The 21,180-nt window shown below is 42.7% G+C and overlaps 1 protein-coding gene across 1 annotated transcript in view; it reads right to left on the minus strand.

The window, feature by feature from the left end:
• The window catches only part of opn5 (opsin 5), a gene marked incomplete at its 3' end in the record, with an annotated part of 72,777 nt that extends 52,282 nt beyond the window's left edge, over positions 1 to 20,495 (minus strand). The window contains exon 1 of the mRNA XM_080744289.1: positions 20,370 to 20,495. The remainder of the gene's footprint in view (positions 1 to 20,369) is intronic.
• Positions 20,496 to 21,180: the final 685 nt, after the last annotated feature.

A 21,180-nucleotide genomic window follows, 5' to 3' on the forward strand; every position in this document is an offset into this window, starting at 1 on the left:
CGGACAGTGCACACGCACGCATCCCTGGTTTGATTCCAGTTTGGAGTTGTGTTGCATGTCGTTGTTGTTGAGGTGGAAACCTTGTATGTCCAAAACCGTTCGTTTTGTTTTTATCATTTTAAAGGAGCTATAGTCAACATTTTCTTGAAAGACGGACGCTAAAATTTGTCGAAAATATTTTATAAAAAAGATTAAGCTTCATATGTGTTTCTATTCAAAAATTACCCAAAAAATCAATCCATATAAAAGAATAGAAGAGGGATGTAAACAAAGTCAGCCTGACAATGGCTACGTTTCCCAAAGCGCAGGTCGTACGAGGGCCTTCGCTCGGCTGTGGTCCTTACGATTATGGCGTTTCTCAAACGCCCTTGTAAGCGCCTCTCGTAAAACAGCCTTCGCACGCCAGTAGGCTGGCCAGAGCCTTGTATTAGAGAGTTCTGCCAACTCTGGCCCCATGTGAACGGAGATGATGCAACTCTCTCCTTGAATGGCTCTGGGCTTCGATTGATAGGACATCAGCAGCTGCGCTCCGAAATGAATTTCAGCGGCTTGTGTGATTGTATCGGGCCGGCCCATCAATAAAACATAACACACTTTTAGCGCTGTTGGTAGGTTAACTGACCGCACAAACCCCTTGTTTTAATTTGAAACTAGGCCTACATGCAAAGGCAGCAAAGCTGCAAAGCGCTGTTGCCTGTTGGTATAGCCTATAACTGACTGCACAAATTGACTTAGCTGCCCGTCTTAAAAATATATTTATTTTATTTTATAGGCTAGGCCTACAGTATTGTAGACTAGATTATTGGTTCTCAAAATGAGCTCTGTATCGTTTTGCTGAAGCGGGAGTCGAACCCGAGGCTCTCAGTCATTAGTCCAACTCATAACTCGTCATGCTATTAAGCCTGCTGCGTTCAGTTACAAAGGCTGTTGTCCGCCCCGTCTTGTCTGTAATAATTATAGGGCTACAATTAGTTATATGAACCAATGGACCCTCATCATCCTAGCCTGATTTCAGACTCAGCGCTGGAGAACCAGTCCGCTCAGAGAGTGGGCTGAGCCAGGCGATCATCATCCTACACTCTCAACTTGTGAGTTACATTTTGGAACCATTTGGTTCCTAAAATATAACAGCCCTGTCTCTTTACCTCAGTGTTGTGTTGGCACGACGCACGAGGGGCTAAAGAGGCGCAGGGCTGTTATATTTTAGTTTGGAAGTTTGCAAGTTAGGAACCCAATGGTTAAAAAATGTAGGCTAACTCTCAGAGTGTAGGATGATGAGTGCCTGGCTCCAGCACACTGTCTGAGCGGACTGTCTCTCGCTGAGTCGTGTTGGCACGAGGGGTTGTGTGTTGGACTAGCGACTGGATGATCCGAGTTCTATCACCGCTTTCACGCATCACTGCATGCCTTTTAGCTGGGGAGAGGGGACCCCCACTGGTCCACGGACCCACTTAACAAATGAGGCAGCCTATAAGCTTGTTCTTTTTTTATGTAAGTGTGTGTTGTGGTGCGCTATTTCTCAGTAGCCTATAGACCTATATCAAAGCAAGCGACATGCATAACATAAAACATAGTTGTATGTTTTATTTATTTATTATATAAATATAAATATATAGTTCACTTGTTTATTTTGTATAGCAGGTGTGTAGAATAGCCTACTCTACCATCCACAAGACTTAGATGTCTTTTTTAAATAAACTTTCATAGTTATACAGTGCTCAGTTTTCTATGAAGGGTGCTTACGGGCGCCCCGGCGCACCCTTAAAAAAACCATCGTACAGACACATCTGCAGCACCCGTGGGAAACTTGCGGGAAAGGTGTTTGCTTCTAAAATCCTCCTTACGATGGCCATTCGTATGAGGTGTGCATTCAACCGTCATCACAGCTATTTGGTTCCATTGTACGAGACTACCGGTTTCCTGAAAGCCCTCGTTGCTCTTGATTGACAGGTGCCTGCGCAGGCTGCGAAGGACGATTTTGGTCTCTACGACCATGCCTGAGCTTACGAGCACTCAAAATCGCTTTGGGAAACGCAGCCAATGGCCAAAATTATTATTTTATCATTATTTTACGCTTTTTGTCGTAATTTTTGAATAGAAAAACATATATGAATGTACATTTTTTGTTTGGTTACTCTGGTTTGTGGTACTTTTAGACTGTTTTTATAAAATATTTTCAACATTTTCATTTTAGCGTCCGTTTTTCAAGAAAAAGACTATAGGTCCTTTAAAATGATTTAAAATAGTGAAGGCGTTGTGTGCTTGTAGATCAGCTATTTTCACTCATTTTGTGCGACAGTCTTGTATGATGAAGCAGGGCTTTACTTTACGAAAAAAATGTACAAATTTGAAACTGAGATGTTTCTGCCCGCCAGTGACGATGTGATTCTCCTCTCTGGCCTCACTAAAGATCGATCATTGTTCTGTCTTAATGAAAGCAAAGAAACAGACTAAAACATCTTGAACAGGTCTGTGTATTCTGCTGTTACGAAACCAATGCAGCTCTAGCTAACATGTATAAATGATTTCAACAACCACCTGGGTTGTGATTGGTGAATACAAAATACATGGTCACTGCCCCCGCTGTTTATATTCATTCACGGTGGTGCATTCGTATTGTGCTCTCTATGTCAATGGTAAATGGTGCAATTTATACAATGCCTTTATCCAAGGCACTTTACAATGATCCACATCCATTCACTCATTCATACAAGCCTCACTACCTCCTGAGTCACTGCCGCCTCCAAATCAAGAAAAGAAAGAACATCCGCACACAGTTATGGACAGTCCCACTGTAATTTTATTAGAAATTACAATGTTTTTCAACGTCTGGTCTTCATCAGAGACAAAAATACACAGAAATGTGAAGAGGGCGTCAAGGCATGGTTAGGGCCAAAATCAAAGGATAGATTATCTGCTGTGACACTAATTGTTTTGGCCTGTTGTAACCAGATCGCCTCAGGTCGTGTCTAACGTTTTGGGGCCTGCCTATGCCCCGATATACTGTATTTAAAGCCTCATTTATGTATTTGATGAAGACCAGACGGTTGAAACATTCTATTTTCTAACAAAATGATAGTGGAAGGATCCATAACGGTAGGCAGTAATCCTTCTCTTTTTTGACATTTTTTTTATCCTGCACCCGTAGACTTAGATTGTGGATATGTGTGCTTTAGCCTGGACTGCACTGTGTCAAATCACCAAAACCTAACAACATAGCAGGCCGAATGACGCAACGGGGGTATTAAGGGGTATTCAACTGCTCCAGTGAAAGTAGTTTTGTATGTGTGGATAGCAAAGTTGCTGCTCTTATTATTATTATTGGTGGTGGTTGCAATACTAACAATTTGAGCCTGGGATTAGATCCAGCGCTGAGGGTCAAAAAGGAATAACACGCACTAACAAGTCAAGAACTAGCCCCTTAATTAAAAAGGTTTGTAATGCAGATGTATTGCCTTCAGCATTATAGCAGTTTCATTTGGGTCAGTGGAGAGCTTCATGTGTTTGTTTAATTTGTGTTGGTGCCGTGGGCGTGTGAGTGTGCGTTGTGCGTTTATGCTTGCGTGTGTGTGTGTGTGTGTGTGTGTGTGTGAGTGTGTGTGTGTGTGTGTGTGTGTGTGTGTGTGTGTGTGTGTGTGTGTGTGTGTGTGTGTGTGTGTGTGTGTGTGTGTGTGTTTTTTTATTATGTTTTATTCATTCACGTTGGTGCTGTGTGCATGTGTGCTTGCGCGTGTGCACGTGTGTGTGTGTGTGTGTGTGTGTGTGTGTGTGTGTGTGTGTGTGTGTGTGTGTGTGTGTGTGTGTGTGTGTGTGTGTGTGTGTGTGTGTGTGTGTGTGTGTGTGTGTTTAACTGTGTGTAAAAACATGGGAGGTCTACTGTAGGAGGAGAAGGTGAGTTTCAGTATACAGTACAGTAAGTAGAGTACTGTACCACACACACAGGCATGCGCGCACGCTGGGGCTGTTTATACAGCGTCTCTCTATCTCTCCCCGTTCCACATAAACTCTAGTCTAAGCCATGGGGTCTTCAACGTTAGGACCCCTTAGCTGAGAGATAAATGAAGCAGGGACCCCCACAACCCGTTCATAGATCCCATATAGTTTCATCATTTGACAGCACAATCATCAGTGCATTTTGGATTCATGTCAATTCGTGTTTTCAGATATTTGACCACTTGAACCGTCAAAACTTAATAAACTTGACCTTTCACTCTGTAATTAGTCGTCTCTTTTTCCCCTCTACACCAAAGCTCTTTGCCAAAAATAGCCGATCTACAAGCTCACAGCGCCTCACAGCGCGAGGCGTTGTGAGCTTGTAGATCTGCTATTTGTAGATCTGCTATTTTTGGCTAAACTTCTCTGAATATGGACGCTAGGGTTCAAGTGGTTAATATAAAAAAGGAAAAAGGAGGACCCCCTCGGGGTCAAGGACCCCCTGTTGAAGACCCCTGCTCTAAGCGTCAAACCATGAATTTGTAGTAGGGTAGAACAGTTGTACCTCGCTGTCATACTGTAGACCCATACTTTTGCTGTTTTAAGAGCTGCATTTAAACACTTGACGTGTGTGTATTCATCACATGTCACATCATATCTATGGATGGGAAGTGGCAGTGACATCGTCACTGCCACTTCCCATCTTTCCGATTGATGGACGGACCCATAGCGAGAAAATTTGTTTGCGACATAATTGTATAAATGTCCCAGTCCACTGATTGGTCATGCTGTCATGAATACAATCATGGCATGAGAGTCTGTCCAGGCTACATATCTGCAACTGTGACTGACTACAGATCCCATGGCCTGTGGCAAAAATGCTAGTAATCAGCTTAAATTTGGGGAAGTCCATGCATGTGCCAATGGTCCATGCAATCTGTATTCGCAATTCCAGATGGATTGACGAACCCACTTCAGAGAAAAATCCACAAGAGTTTAGTGTTCACAAATGTAGGACAAAATATCATCTAGCTGGGAAAATACACTTCCTCAGTCTCTGTATGCCAATGGAAAATGTCCATGTGCAATGTCAGATTGATTGCCAAACCACAAAGGAGGAAAGTGGATGGCGACAGGGTTTTTTCAATATTATTAACAGGAAGTAGACTGGGGTCTTAAATAAGGATATAGGATTTTACAGGATTTTAAACCAAGCAAAGCCCCTGAGGTGTTGTGAGTGTGTCAGGCATGGAAATGAGTCCACTTGTGATTTCTTCCATAATAATTCCATAACAAAAGAGGCCCATTTCCCCCTCATGCACGCTGGTGGTCCAAACCAGCAGCAGAGATAGCCCCATATAGAACCTCACCCGTCGCTGCATACTGTTGTGCTCCGAGATGAGGTCCTCCTACCGCGGTATCCCCAGGCTGGGGTAGAACGCCTCCACGGTGAGGTAGAAAACACTTTTCCCGAAATTGTATCCAGAAGGTAAAGGTAGTTCCATGCTCCCAGACAATGGTTTCCTATCCCAGGGTACATAAAACATGCACTACGGCATGAAACAACCGCTTAAATCGTTAGTTTTGTAATGTTTTCCCATTCAACCGGAACTCCCCCGGCGGCAGTTGCCAGTACTGTAGTCTTGCGCAGCCATGGCGCATTTGCAAATCGCGTTAGGCAACAGTCTGGCTACACAAGACTACGCCGGGGGCTTTTCCGAATTTAATGAGACTAATAAGCGATTTAAACCGTTTTCCCAACGCCGTGGTGCATGTTTTATGTACCCTGAGATAGGAAACCATGGTCTGGGAGCGTGGAACTACCTTTACTTTTTGGATACAATTTCGGAAAAAGTGTTTTCTACCTCACCGTGGAGGCGTTCTACCCCAGCCCTGGGATACCGTGGTTGGACCTCATCTCGGAGCACAACAGTATGCAGCGACGGGTGACGTTCGATATGGGGCTACAGCAGAGATAGCAGACAGAGAGCACAACACAATGCATCTCCATGAATGAATATAAACTGCGGGGGCAGTGACAATGAAAGCCCCTGAGGTCGTGTGTGTGTGTCAGGCATGGAAATGTGTCCACTTGTGATTTCTTCTTATTTTATTTAGTAAAAAAACATTCCATAACAATAGAGGCCCATTTCCCCCTCATCCACGCTGGTGGTCCAAACCAGCAGCAGAGATAGCTGTGAGTATTGAACACAGAGTAGAGATGGAGGCGCAAACAGACAGAGAGCACAACACAATGCATCACCATGAATGAATATAAACAGCGGGGGCAGTGACAGTGTCACTGCCACTCACCAATCAATTTCACCAATCAATGGTTGTTGAAAACGGCATTGAATGAACGTTGTATCATTTGGGATAGAACTGCAATGGTTTCATAACAACATACACAGAAGGTTGAGATGCAAGAACAAGTTGAGGGAAGAGGACTACCTCTTCAAGATGTTCTAGTCTGTTTCTTTGCTTTCATTGAAGAGGTGGTGCCATAGTTTTGTACTTTTTCTGTTTTGTATGTGTCTATGGAGTTGATATTACTCTAATAGACCCCCAGGTGTCGTTATAATGTGCAGATTTGTCTTCCCTGTGTATTTTTGGTTACTTCCTGAAAACTGAAAGACACAGTTTAATTGACATCATAAACTCATCCCCTCCCCTTTTACCATTCACCCAACACTGTGGGTGTGGCTAACCTCAGCTGGGTCACCAGCCACCTGACAACCAGGCATACTTAATGAACTGGTGGGTGTGGCCACATAAAATCCCAATTTTAACACGTTTCGTACACTTTTTAGAAAAAATCTTCCTCCTAGTATAATCATAACACCTGATCATCATGTTTTAGGGGGGAAAACAATCATGGCACTGCATCTTTAAGAACAATGATCTTTAGTGGGGGCAGGGAGGAGAAACACAGCTCCATACAGAAATACTCTATCTTGTCGTACCGGATTGAAAAGTGGGACTGCAGCAAAAATGCCATGTCATGCCATGCAAGAGTGCTGACAAGGTGACACCAACTCGGGACTCCTGGATCGCTGCCCTCCACTCTCTGCTATCCAGCTTGTCACAAGGGGGGGGGGAGTGGGACAGAGACGTCGCTGCATACTGTTGTGCTCCGAGATGAGGTCCTACCGCGGTATCCCCAGGCTGGGGTAGAACGCCTCCACGGTGAGGTAGAAAACACTTTTCCCGAAATTGTATCCAAAAAGTAAAGGTAGTTCCACGCTTCCAGGCTATGGTTTTCCATCCCACGGTACATAAAACATGCACTATGGCGTTGGGAAAAGTGTTTTTCTACCTCAGCGTGGAGGCGTTCTACCCCAGCCCTGGGATACCGCGGTAGGACCTCATCTCGGAGCATAACAGTATACAGCGGAGGGTGAGGTTCTATATGGGGCTAGGGCCATGGCCACAATAAACAGGAAGGTTATCACACTATAGGATGCCCCCCAGGATCTCAGATCTCAAAAGGATCTTTTTTCTGTCCACACGTTTTCCGGACATTATAAATGATTAAGTGTTTAATCAAAACAAACGTATGAAGGTTATTGCAAACTGTGACCATGGGACAGACCCCGACGGTATAGGTATGAGCCTCAAGGTCTTCAACTCATCTGTGGTGTAAGCGCTGTGTGTAAATACTAAATAATTTCCTGTGGTGGGAAAAAGTGCTCACATTGTATACTTGAGTGAAAGTATCAATACTGCAATGTAGAAATCCTCTGTTACAAGTAAAAGTCCGGAATTCAAAATGTACTTGAGTAAAAGTGCGAAAGTGCTGGCATCAAAATGTACTTTAAAGTACCAAAAGTAAAAGTACAAAATGTTGGAAAATAGCAGATCTACAAGCTCACAGCGCGTTGCGATGCAACGCGTTGTGAGCTTGTAGATCGGCTATTTTCAAATAGCCTAGGTATAAAATAGGGCAAAGTGGTAAATGTATGTTTTATAACATTATAATTTCTATCTGTAAATTAACTACTACTAGTAACTAAGTTTTCAAATTAATGTAGTGGAGTAAAAGTACAATATTTGGATCCGAGATGTAGTGGAGTAGAAGTAAAAGTATTGGAAATTGGAAATACTCAAGTAAAGTACAAATACCTCAAATGTGTACTTAAGTACAGTACTTGAGTAAATGTACTTAGTTACTTTACACCACTGATAATTTCAGGCTACTGTATGGATTTGAAAAGATCCTTATTATCTCCCTTCTGGCTCCTTAAAGAGGTAGTGTCACCTAAAGGGGTTGAGGGGCAGATTACACTGTGACATGAGCTTCTCTGAAAACGGTCTGAAACAGTCTGAAGCTCATGTCACAGTGTAATCTGCCCCTCGCCCCCCAACAACAGCTGACCAGTACAGTAAGTAGTCATACAGTCAGGTTATACAGACAATTAATTTGATTGGCTTATAATTGCGCATCCCCACAATGACATCATAAAAATATTAACTTGTTTTTTGAGATGATTCTTAAAGTGACACTAACCCTTTAGATGACAGGCCCCCTTTAACTGTGGAATGAACTCCCCCATGGCAATTAAAACTGCAGACTCCAAATCTTCTACCATAATCTGTTTCTGAAGGTCCACCTCTTCAGACTCGGGAGCGTGTCGATATTTCGACATAACATTTTTTCGACGTTCCGTTTGTTCGACGCTGGTGTATGTTAACCTGGTGAAATGCTAACCTGCCGACGCTGGTGAATGCTAACCTGGTGAATGCTAACCACTATGCCTAAACATAACCCAAACCCTAACCTCAGTAAAACTATGCCTAACCTAACCCTAAAACGTAACCCTTAGTCGAAATAATGACACATAGAAATAGCGTGATTTCTCCTTCAGACTCCACCTTAGCCCGTAGCACTCACCGTAGCACTTGCCTTAGCCTTGACAACCTTGGGTTTAGGTTTAAGCAAAGGCTAAAATGTAATTAGATAGCATGTTATGTAGACTGTTGCTAGGTCATTGTTGACCTGTGTATAGTTTGTACCAGGGGCGGAGCGTCCGGTTAAGCTGGGTAAGCGGCCGCATATAGGCCCGCGAACCGCGGGGGCCCGGCCGTCAGCCTCCGACTGACTGTCAGTCTCAGTCCAAACGACCGTCAATCTGCCTGACCGTCCCCCTCCCTCGCAATTGGGTCCCCTTTCTGTATTCTGCATCGTGCTGCCTCTGTTCACCTATTTCCTGTTTATATTAACCTGGGTAAAATGTCGCACATTGGGAAGTAAAGGGGGACACACACTTTATTGTGAAGGACAACAGGAAAAGCAGACAGATGTCATGGCTTGATTGGCTTCTATTCACAGACAGACAATGTTGTTTACGTTCAGTGTAGTGAGAAGTGTAGTGGCTGCAGTGGAACCGCGCACTTTCAAAACCATTTGTAGTTTGTATCAATTAAAATATACCACCGACACTTTCAAACGAGACAGGCAGCAATGCACAACACAAGCAAGCAATTAAGGCATTAATCATGACGGTGGATATTGAACAATTATGCCAGCGAGGAAACTATACAATGATATTATCATCAAGGATACTTTCTGATTCTGGAACTGGAACAACTAATCTGTGAGTATTATTGCCTGAAAAGGTCAACTGTTAGGACTTCTCTTCTCTATCGTGCAGCTGAAAGCCTGTATCAACAGAATAATGTGCGTTTTGGTTGCATAAGATGTGATGCACAATTGCTGTGTGCTTGTGTGCATACTATTGTGGATATGTGTGCCAGTCAGATAGGTCTGTAGCCTAACTGTTTTGTGTAGCTGTATTCATGTATAAAAATATATGGCATGAAGGCATAAAGAGCTTGACATAGCGTGGAGGCGGCGGTGGCGGCAACGAGGGGGGGGGGGGGGGGGTTGGCGTGAGACGGGTAAGGGGGCCCGAGCATTGTGGCTCGCATACCGGCCCGGTTCTGAATTGTTCCGCCACTGGTTTGTACAGTTTATAGATTAGACTGATAGATTCTTGGTTTGCATACAATCCTAATTTACTATTCATGGGTTGCATTTGTAGTCCTAAACCGGCCATATTGAGGACCAACACAGGTGTTTTGATTAACGTAGAACATTGGTTCTAGGCCAATCAGACAAATTGAACGCCTGTGTTGGTCCTCAATATGGCTGGTTTAGGACTACAAACCCATGCAACCCATGAATTCCTATGTATTTGATGTATTACCTTGTGCTGTCCTTGCTTATGCCTAAATTGTAAATGGTTTCTCCGATCACATTTGTGACTCAACTCAATAGACTCCAACTGCCTTTTTTAGATTTCAAAGTCAGGTCAGATGTCAGGTGATAGGAGGAATGACATTTGTTTTACCTCATTTGATTCAATGTGATCATTCCTGATCACATCAAAAGATCTCCCTCTTCCAACATCAAACGAGCTTGAATCTGTAAGGAAAAAAGGCACTGTGCCATTTAATCGATAATTATTTTAAATTCCACAGCGAGATTCAGTTGCAATACAGTTGCTATAAAGTACACATTCTTCTCAAGTGAAGGAACTACATTTTCACCGTCTCTGTGCTGGTGTTTCGGGAACCTGATACAATGTGTGATCAGCCTGAACCGAGGAATGAGGACAGCTTGATTGGAAATCAAACAAACAGTGCTTGGACCAGACACCCACACGGACCCCAATAGCTCTACAGTACTGCACCAAACATCAAAGAGGAAAATATGTCTCTGTTCTCCACACATCAAAACCTTCACATCAAACAGATGAGCAGGTGAAATATGAAATATTAAATGTAACAGAACATTATTTCTCAAACTACCCGAGTGTTTTGTTTGTAATATGGACTACGCGAATCCATTGATTTCTAACTTTCTATGCTGCGAAAATGATGTTTTTTTTGTCCCTTGTATGGGTGTCGCCATCATTGTTTGAATGGTACCCCAGGTATCATAAGGAATGCTGTTGGATGCCAACAGTCACGTGGAACCGCAGGGATACATGGGAGAATGTGGTCGGAGCCTCTCGAAATAAAGCACACGAAGAAGAACACAGCAGGCTAGTATCAGTTTAGTTGGCCACTCCCCCCGCAACTTTATCATCAATTTTAACATAAATGATTGAAAGGGAGTTTTTCACTAGCGACATGAACCATAAAGTATTTATGACAATGTTTATTAAGGTTAGAAAATCAAAGGGGAAAACTAATGGGGTCCAATGTAGACAAATTCTTTTTGGTACCTCGCGGGGGGAAAACAGCACAACTAGCGGCCAAACATAGGAGGTTTTAGTTCCGTATTGGATTCGTTTTAAATCGGCGGAACTATGCCCCTGGGCAGAACCTGACTCTCTCGTTATCCTGAGGAAATCACGCCACCACATATTTGAGCGGTGCTAACCGCTCCTATATCTGGCTTTGTGTGTAGGTACCTATCCTCCTATATCCGTAGTACGAGACACGGGCAGAACGGCCAATACAAGGAGATATGCACGTGTGTCGTGTTTGATACCATGCGAAGTCAGTACCGCTTACTTTGCACAGGTGCGACTTTTTCGAATCATCCTCATGGTGGCTCTAGATCAGCCCGCTTTCTGTTTTAGCCAATAACTCTAGAACTCTATAACTAGAATGAGTACAATAAAAAGTATTGGCACCCTTGCATTTGTTTAAAACAAAAAACAAAAACAAAAAACACACAACACACAATAGTCTAGATTGCGCACAGTAAAGGAACATCAAGGTCTCTTGAGATGGACTTGGAGCTTTCAGATTGTCCCTGTTTGGCTGCAATCTGACCTCTGACCTCCTGACAATTCTCTCCTTTTTTATTTGGTCCATGCTCAGTGTGTGACACAAAACAGCAGAATGAGAGATTTACTCCTTTTAAACTGGGTGGATTAGTGGTTAGCACTGGTTACTAAAGATTAAAGTCAACTTGGACTCACCACAGGTGAGTTCCAGCCAGGCGAATAGCCTGCTTGAAATTCAAGTACAGTGTATTTAAGTAAATTTTATGCAAATATCTGTGCAGAATGAGCTAGGATTCTGTATGTATTCTAGTTTTATGTTGTGTTCCTCTGCAAACCAAATACTGTATGTTGATGCAAAATATGTTTTCATTTGCCAAGCTTCTGGAAGATCTTTTAGTTTTTTTCTGTTTTACAAATGCAAGGGTGCCAATACTTTCAGCCATGACTGTATGACAATATAGGCCCAGGCCACACACACTTTTGGCTGCTACTCCTATATTCTCTTCACAACTCACAAAAATTGCTATATATTATCTTTGGAGTCATGTGCAGGTGTCAGACTGGCCAGACTGACAATAAACCAGTCAGGGAGACATACAGCCACCACCCAAGCAATCGCCACCTTACACACACACACACACGCACACCTATATTCTCTTCACGGGAGAGTGTTTTCTGCTGGTGTTTCAGTCCGAGTGTATCAAAGGGTGCGTTCGGAAATGCGCACTGGGTCTGGTTAGGTTTAGGGTTAGGGTTAGTTTTAGGCATAGTTTTACTGAGGTTAGGGTTAGGGTTGGGTTTATGCATAGTTTTACTGAGGTTAGGGTTAGGATTAGGGTTGGGTTTAGGCACTCACTACACTGAGCACACACCCGGTGTGCATTTCCGAACGCACCCTTTGATACACTCGGACTGAAACACCAGCAGAAAACACTCTCCCTGCCCTTCACAACTCACAAAAATTGCTATATATTATCTTTGGAGTCGTGTGCAGGGGTCAGACTGGTCAGACTGACAATAAACCAGTCAGGGAGACATACAGCCACCACCCAAGCAACCGCCACCACACACACACACACACACACACACACGCACACACACACGCAAAAACGCACGCACGGCCGCACGCACGCATTTTTACTATTTTGATCACAAGCTCAAAACGGCTATTTGAAGTATTTTTAAATGTTTTTCAAAATAGTAAAAAAAGGCAAAGAAATTTGTGGATAAGGGGTAAGGCATGGACGAAAATATAGCTGTACAGATACAGATCTACCTGATCCCAAAATAACTGACAATGCCCGGGACACATACAGGTCTAGCTCTGTGTTTTACTATGGTCAACTGTGTCCGGGTCGGCTCACATTCTATAACCTCTGGTCTGATCAGGAGGGAAAAGCATGAAGTGCTGCGTGATGTTTAGGCTGGCCTAGGGTCCGATTACTGACCCCGCGAGCGTGCTCGTTTGTGCATGCATACGCGGGCGGTGAGAGCTGGATTGTGTTCATATTTGTCAAATACCGCGTGGCGTTTACTCGCTGAGCGAGTGTGTTTGTCTCTCACCGCGGCGCGGCCGCCGCTGATTCTATAGCGTGGCTCTGCTGCACTGTGGCTCAGGAGGTTGCGCTTGCTGGGAAATGATGTTCTCACTCAAAAGTCTGATTCAGAGTCTGATTCGGGAGCCACCCCATTGGCCAGGGCTTTGGAATGATGCAAGGCGGTCCTGTCGCCCCATTGGACGGCACACCTGCCAGTCAACCTCCCCCTCTCTGGCTTTGGGAACAACATTGAGAGCAGCCCTGTTGGATTTTCCACAGGAGTGCATGCTAATTTAATTCCTATTAAATCACAGAGCGCCTCCTAAAATATAGCTATTACATGTTTTATCTGCCAAGGCCCTGATCTCTTTTGACAGAGTGATCTTGTCATCTGTTGTTGTGCTTGTGTCTGCATGTGGCTGGAGGCACACAGAACTACAGTAACTTCATTTATTCACAGTAAATCGCGGAGGGCGGGGTGGGCGGGGTGTCCAATGATACGTGGGTCAACGGTTCGAATCAAATGTGTCGGCTTGCCACCATTGGTGTGTGAATGTGGGAAGTGAATGTGGGAAGTGAGGGGAGTGTATGAATGAATGGACCATTGTGAAATGCTTTGAGTTCACAACTTGCTTAGAAAAGCGCTATAAAAATGCAATTTCAAACGTACGCACACAGTGTGCGTATCATGGATTCCTTCATGCAATTTCATGAAATTGTCTGTAATTACAGGTGGCTACTTGTGTACTTGTGCAGGTGCTGGATCCGTTAAGACGACCGCCGCGGCGATCGTTATTATTATTATTATTATTCGTCCTGTAATTATATTCCAATGCAGTTGGAGAGTCTGACTCTGATCCAGTCATGGAGCAGCGGAGTGACGTGAGGAGGCCGTGGTTGGTGTGTTTGTTCTTGTTTTCGTTGGTTATTCCTGTGTTGAGTCCTTCGGAAAGACTGCCTTTTGGTTGAGTTACTGTTTAAGTCTCCTTATCAGTGATTAGCTTAGTTTTGTTCTGTTCTGTTGTGTTTGTTTTGTTTGGTTGTTAATGTCAGCTCTGAGCTAACCAGCGGCCTCACGCCGCTGGTCTCCTTTTAACATCTAGAGCCTTTCAGCCTTTTGGCTACAGTCTTCGGACTTATATTCATAGTCTCTCACTTAACCTCTTGAACCCCATTGCCCCCGCCGGCGGGGGCAAAAGGTGTTGACCTCTGAACAGCTGTCAATAAATGTCAATAAATCAATAGAGACCAAATAAAAGTACAATTTCATTGTTGATTATTGTTACAGTGGTCCTACAGTATAGTAATCAGCTGCCATTGTACTTTTCATCCATACATTACTCATATTACAGTATTATTACTACTTATTGTTACTCGTTTTTATCATTTTTCACCCTATACTTTAACATTACTAATATTACAGCACTACTCTCACTAAAACATCTGTAGAGTTTACATAGTTTGGAATATATTCATACAATTTTGCCTATCAATTGATGACACCTTGGTGAACAATTTCTCTATTCAATATTTATGTTTTCAATGAGGTCTTGAGGCTCATTCACTATTCAGAAGGCAAATTTTCCATAGGCGGAGGTCTTTTTCAATCCTCTTTTCCTAGCTAAATAATCACAGCAGGACAATTTGGTAAGAGAAATGTGATGTGTTACACTGCATTTGTGAATTTTCAGGGGTTAGCTGACATTTGGTGGGACAAGATTAGCCACAATCATTGTAGTTTTGTGTCCACAACTGTTCCAATTTGGGCATACATTTTAGGCGGATTTTTCCCCTGGACCCCCCTGGGGCTTAAGAGGATTTTATATTAACATCTCAAGCCTTTCAGCCTTCGGCTACAGTGAATCGCATTAGAAGAGTATTTAGTGTCTATACTTTTCTACTATTTATATTGTTAAAGAAGAGAACTATTTCATACAAACCCACTATTTTCTACCATTTTGTAAATAAAACCATCTATATTTTCGCAAACTGGTGTCCTAGTGGATATGTCTTGACCCCTTTAGCCCTAGACAACTTGCGGGTCATTACAGCTCTACCACAGTATTATTCCACATATCTAAATAATCACCAGAGCTCATTATTCCATACTGTATATACAGTACAGTGAGTCACACAACAGCACTCTATTAAAACTAACCATAATAGCCTTCTAGGAAGTGTTCCAATCTAGTGCTTTTCTCTTCCCTGGATGCTCCCTGCAGGTTTTTGCAGCTTGTTACAAACAGGCTATTAATGAATAAAAACAGGGCTTAGTGTAATGCAATCCCTCGGAATATGCAAATACGTTTATATTATACCAATTATTTTTCCTACTGTACACTGCTGTTGAGGCTCCTCAACCTTTTTCATTTCAAGAAGCTCCAGTTTGATTATTTTTTTTAAATCTCGTAAATCAGTGCTATTGAATATCGTTTACATCTGTGTGTTGGTTAAAAAAATATATAGAACCAATGAAAAATATTGAAAAGCACTTCTGACAAAACCAACTGACTCCATTGGATCCTCAAACTATGTGCTAAACCAGCTAACCTTTCTTTTTGTTTTTTTGTTGTTGATTTATTTGATTTGCACAACAGTATACAGTACATAATTATCGCCATTGTCGGGTGGAAACCTTGTATGTCCAAAACCTTCCTCTTTTGTTATTTAAAATAGTGAAAATAGCTGATCTACAAGCACACAACCACGAGGCGCTGTGTGCTTGTAGATCTGCTATTTTCACTCGTTTTGTGCAACAGTCTATTATGATGAAGTAGGGCTTTAATTTACGAAAAGAAAAAAAAACATACAAATGTGAAACTTGGAGATACAAGGTTTCTGCCCGACAGTGATGATATGCATAATATGTTAGTTTTTTTTTTCCCCATAGGAAAGGTGACAGATAAATGTGCCGGTGAGGTAAAAAACCCTAGGGGGCTTATTACAGTATGTGGAAACCTCACTGTTTATGTTTACATAATTTATTAACATTAAAAAGAAAACTAAAAAACAAAGTTACGGTAGCTGGTTTCTGCCCGACAGCACAGATATGCATTAAAGCCATGGAGAGAGTACAAATAACAAAATTGGTTTCTAACTATTAAATCATTTAGCTGGCCTCAAGGGCCTCTGGGGGTCCGCAGACCTCATGATGCAACAACACCAACATGGTCTTTTTTCGGCCTGCCGGAGACATACAATCAATTATTAATATTTTTCCCCTGGAGACAGTCACATTTAGGCTATCATATAAATTGTCACTTTGGCAGGCGCGAGACTTCAGCAGAATCAGCACCATGGCTAGCGCCTAGTAGCCCTTGGCCAGCTAATTGAAGGAAGGCACAAGAAATTCGCCTACTTATTCAGCTCTCAGTGATGAGAGCCACATCTGTGGCATTGAGCCCAAATTTCAATTACATATTGAGGGGCCTCTAAAAAAACAGAGAGACAAAAGCTATTTCACTCAATGAGACACATCTGATCTAATCATCTAATCAACCCCAAAGGGCCTCTGGAGTGAATCACCATAAGGGATTTCCCTTCTGACCATAGGGACGCCACAAAAAGTTGAACTGTCGGTCATATAAACGCTATCTCCCTTTGCAGCTTCCTCAAGTCCTGAGAACTGCAACCCACAACTTGCACAGCCTGGCATAGGTATGTACTCCACTAGTGTATCTTTCAATGCCAATTTCTCAACTGATCTTCAGCACTACCACTTATCTGTTTTCATTTGTTACCATAAAAAATATATTCTGTGTCATGTATGTTACCGGAATATGATTTATGAATTCATTATGAGTAAAATGGTGGAATAAATGAAAGGCAAAGAAGCCGCATCCATCAATGTCAAATAATTATTAAGAAATTATGCTATGTATTAATAGCACATTGTACAGTATGTGTCATTTCATCATACATACTGTACATCAGGCACGCGCACACATAAACATCAAAGGCGGCTTGAGCCCCTGCTAACCCTCTCCAGACCATGAATGCAGTTTTTACTATGGTCAAAGAAATGCAAATGACCTCTTTCCATGCCATACCTGAAGGCAGCATTCAAGAGAATTGCCTTGTCCAAACTCTCCTGAACTTGAATGCAGCGTCTTATGTTGAAAGAATTGCTCTCTCTGTGTAGACATCCATGCTATACACTACATCTCCATCATTGACTTGGTTATGCTTAGTTCAGTGTGGTATCAAGCACCGAAAATAGCTGACCTCCAAGCTCATGGTACGTCGCACTGTGGCGCGTTGTGAGCTTGGAGGTCTGCCATTTTCGATATTTTCACCAAAAGGCCCTTTTAGAAATGTCAGCCCCTGCCTCTCTAACATTCTCTGCACATCCCTGCTGTACATACTTGATCAAATAGCAGTTTCTCCTGATACAATGTTGCTTCTTGATGGTCATGGTTCCTGTAGACCCGAGTCAGAATGTGACTTTCCAATGCTGAAGGCAAGATAATAAGCCAGGATAATAAGCCAGAAATTGAAAGCAGCAGAACACAAAGAAAGTAACTGAGTCAAGTAGATCCAAGCAAAGCAGGCAGGAAAAGGCAGAACATTACATCTTAAACAAACATTACATTTGCTCTACTAATTACCTTACTCAATTAACAGTTGATTACAAGCATATGAACAGAACCAAGCCACATGTGATGTGATACAACCAATAAGCTAATCTCATTCAGTTCTGCTGTACAGTGTGGAAAGCAAGATTTTATCTTGACACATCCTTCATTATTGAACGTTGTACAGTGTAAAGTAATTAGCGATTTCCTTCAGAAGGCAAATTTCTATTTCTGGCTAATTATGACAGCTTCACATATTTTTGTTCGTTTTGTCAAACAGTTCCTGATGGAAAAGTGCAATGCTTCACCAAGAAGACTATAAAAGCTGTTTCTGTGTAAAAAATCTTTTTGTGTAATTTAAATGCAGACTAAATCCAGGCTACGTTCTGAAAACGTAATACAGGGAGCTTTTCAATGCAATCAGCTACAACCACGGTACAATGAAGTCTGTATGTGGGAAGGGGAATTACATCAAAAGGTGAGAAACTATTGATTTTTGTATGGATCACTAGTGATTCTATATTACACTTGACTGTTATTATTCTGTACTTTGTTCTGGGCTTATACTAAGTGCATTATTGAACGTTGTACAGTGTAAAGTAATTAGAGATTTCCTTCAGAAGTTCTGGGCTTATACTAACCATGTCAATTCATTCACAGGCCTTATTTTCATTCATAAACTTGAGTGTTGTCTCTGTCGGGTGGAAAGCTCATATGTCCAAAACTGGAACAAGCACAGGAGCTCCTGAGCAGAGTGGAGTCAGAGGGTTCCAATCTAAGGTTGGCCTTCGGCTATAAATACCAAGAAAGCCGAGACAAATCAAACTCTGCTTCTTCTTTGACAATAGTCAACCATCAACCATCTGAACTGCACACACGGCTGCAGCCTCTATAAACTGACAGCATGTATCGTACAGTATACATCTGTCAGTATACACAAACAGAATATCCACCCATCAACCAATCCATCCATGCAACCGTCCATCCACTTATCCAGAGTCTGGTCACGGAGGTAGGCTACTGTATTCCAACAGAGAATCCCAGACTTCCCTCTTCCGGGCCACATAGCTACTTCAAACCGGGACATCCCTGGGTGTTGCAAGGCCAGCGTGGAGATAACCATAAGAGCCATAATCCCCCCCCCCCCCCCCCCCCACCACCCCCACCCCTTAATCTGGTCCAAATGATATTCCACTTTGCTATAGGCTAATTTTGGGGATGCATTTCAAGCTGAGATAAACTTAATGCTATATAAAATGCACCTTGTTCATTGTCCATGTAGCCTAATGGGGTTTGAATTACACACACACACACACAGAGAGAGAGAGAGAGAGAGAGAGAGAGAGAGAGAGAGAGAGAGAGAGAGAGAGAGAGAGAGAGAGAGAGAGAGAGAGAGAGAGAGAGAGAGAATAATACATTAAATCCCAGGACCCAGTTTGAGCTCTCCCTTAATTATTTGAATTTACCCTACAGACTGGGAGAGACCCCTTGCCATTAATCCTACCACAATCATTTGAACACAAACAACACCGTGAAAAACGCCCGGTCTTCAGCTTTCATTTGATGGTTGCTTTATGGTTTTACATAATAGGCTACAGCTTATTTCCAAGACAAGCGCTCCCTTTGAGACCGCTACAGCAGAGCAGACTGCCTGCCTGCCTGCCTGCCTGCCGGGCAGTCAGCCGGTCACAACACTTTCACAACTAAAAGACAACGGCAACACTGGATGTAAGCTGCTGGATACGCAGCTGCGTAGCAGTGGAGTGAGGGGTTCCGAAAGGAGCTAGATGTGAGCATGAATCAAGAGGTGGGTGGGAGAGAGTGGGGGGGTCTGGTGACAGTGGTGGTGAAAAAAAGAAAAAGTATCAATATACTGCAATGTAAAAATACTCTGTTACAAGTAGGCTAAAAGTCAGGAATTTAAAATGTAACCTACTTGTGTAAATGTAGGTCTATATTAAAGTGTTGGCAATGTTCTAGACTACTTAAAGCACCAAAAGTAGGCTAAAAGTACATTTTTAAAATAGCAGATCTTCAAGCTCAAAGCAATGCCTTGTGAGCTACTGAGCTTGTAGATCGGATATTTTCAAATAGCCTTGGTATAAAATAGGGCTGAAGTGGTTAATGTATGTTTTAGAATATAATAATGTATATCTGCAAAGTAACAAGTAGGCCTAACTAAAGTTTTCAAATAATTGTAGTGGAGTAAAAGCCTACAATATTTAGATCCGATATGTGGAATCGAAGTAAAAGTATTGGAAATTGGAAATACTCAAGTAAAGTAGCCTACAAATACCTCAAAATGATACAATAAGTAAATGTACTCTTTCCACCTCTGATCAAGAGTGGTGGGTGGGAGAGTGGGGGGTCTGGTAGCCCGCTATGAGCTAAAAGAGGAGATCAAAGTGTATACGATATTGATGTTCCATTGTTTTGTAACTCTGTACCATGGGCTCTGTACGCCTAAAACAACACGATGTGGACGGAATTAGACAGGGGAAAACATAAAAGCTCAAATTCAAGCTATAAAACGCATTCGCAAGATTATTAAATGCGTGTGCACTGTGCACTGCTTAATTGCTTACCTTTTTCTTTTCTTTTTTATCATCGATCATTCCGGAGTAGTAGATCCATTTAAATCACCACTGACTTGCGCAAGCCGTTCCCCAATAGCCTACGAGATTTTCCTTTGAAGAAAAGACAAACAAACAAAAAACTACACAGAAAAAGCCAATAAAGCAGTCAGTCCAACAAGTTGAGAGAATGGTCTTGTTTAAGGGTCCTCCTCGTGAAACAATGCAAACATTGTTTGTAATCTCAGTGTTCCCCGTAATAGTTATAAAGTTGCTTGCAGGCAGTGGATCTCCTGGCGCAATAAGCTACCGTACAGCCTGTTGTCTGTGTCTCTGCAGCATGAGTGTTGTCTGCTCTGCTGCTTAGTGCTCAGCACAGAGCAGCGCGGCAGAGACGCTCTGGCGATGCATAGGGTGCATTTTATCCTTGAATGTAAGGCACAATTTCTTCCTCATATATTGTAGGCCTAGTACAGTGGTTCTCAACCTGTGGTACATGTGCCACTGGTGGTACTTGAGCCCCCTTCTGGTGGTACACAGAGGAGTCACCCCAAAAAAAAAGAAGAAAAAAAAGATAAAAGTGTTGTGAAATGTGTATTGCGCCTGTCAAATCGCAGTTACTGTCTAAACCTCGACCAGCTGTCCGCCAGTCAGTCAGTCAGTCTGTCAGTCAGTCTGTCAGTCAGTCTGTCACACGTCACACGTCACACTTTTGCCCTGCTCATATCTCTGCAACCGTTGTCCCGATCCATGCCAAATTTTGCACACACACTCCTTGCCTGCCGAACCACAACCATCAATTCTCACATGCCCCTCTTCTAGC

The sequence above is a fragment of the Nannobrachium achirus genome (genome assembly GCF_963921795.1).
Source record: "Nannobrachium achirus genome assembly, chromosome: 16".
NCBI classification, from domain to species: domain Eukaryota; kingdom Metazoa; phylum Chordata; class Actinopteri; order Myctophiformes; family Myctophidae; genus Nannobrachium; species Nannobrachium achirus.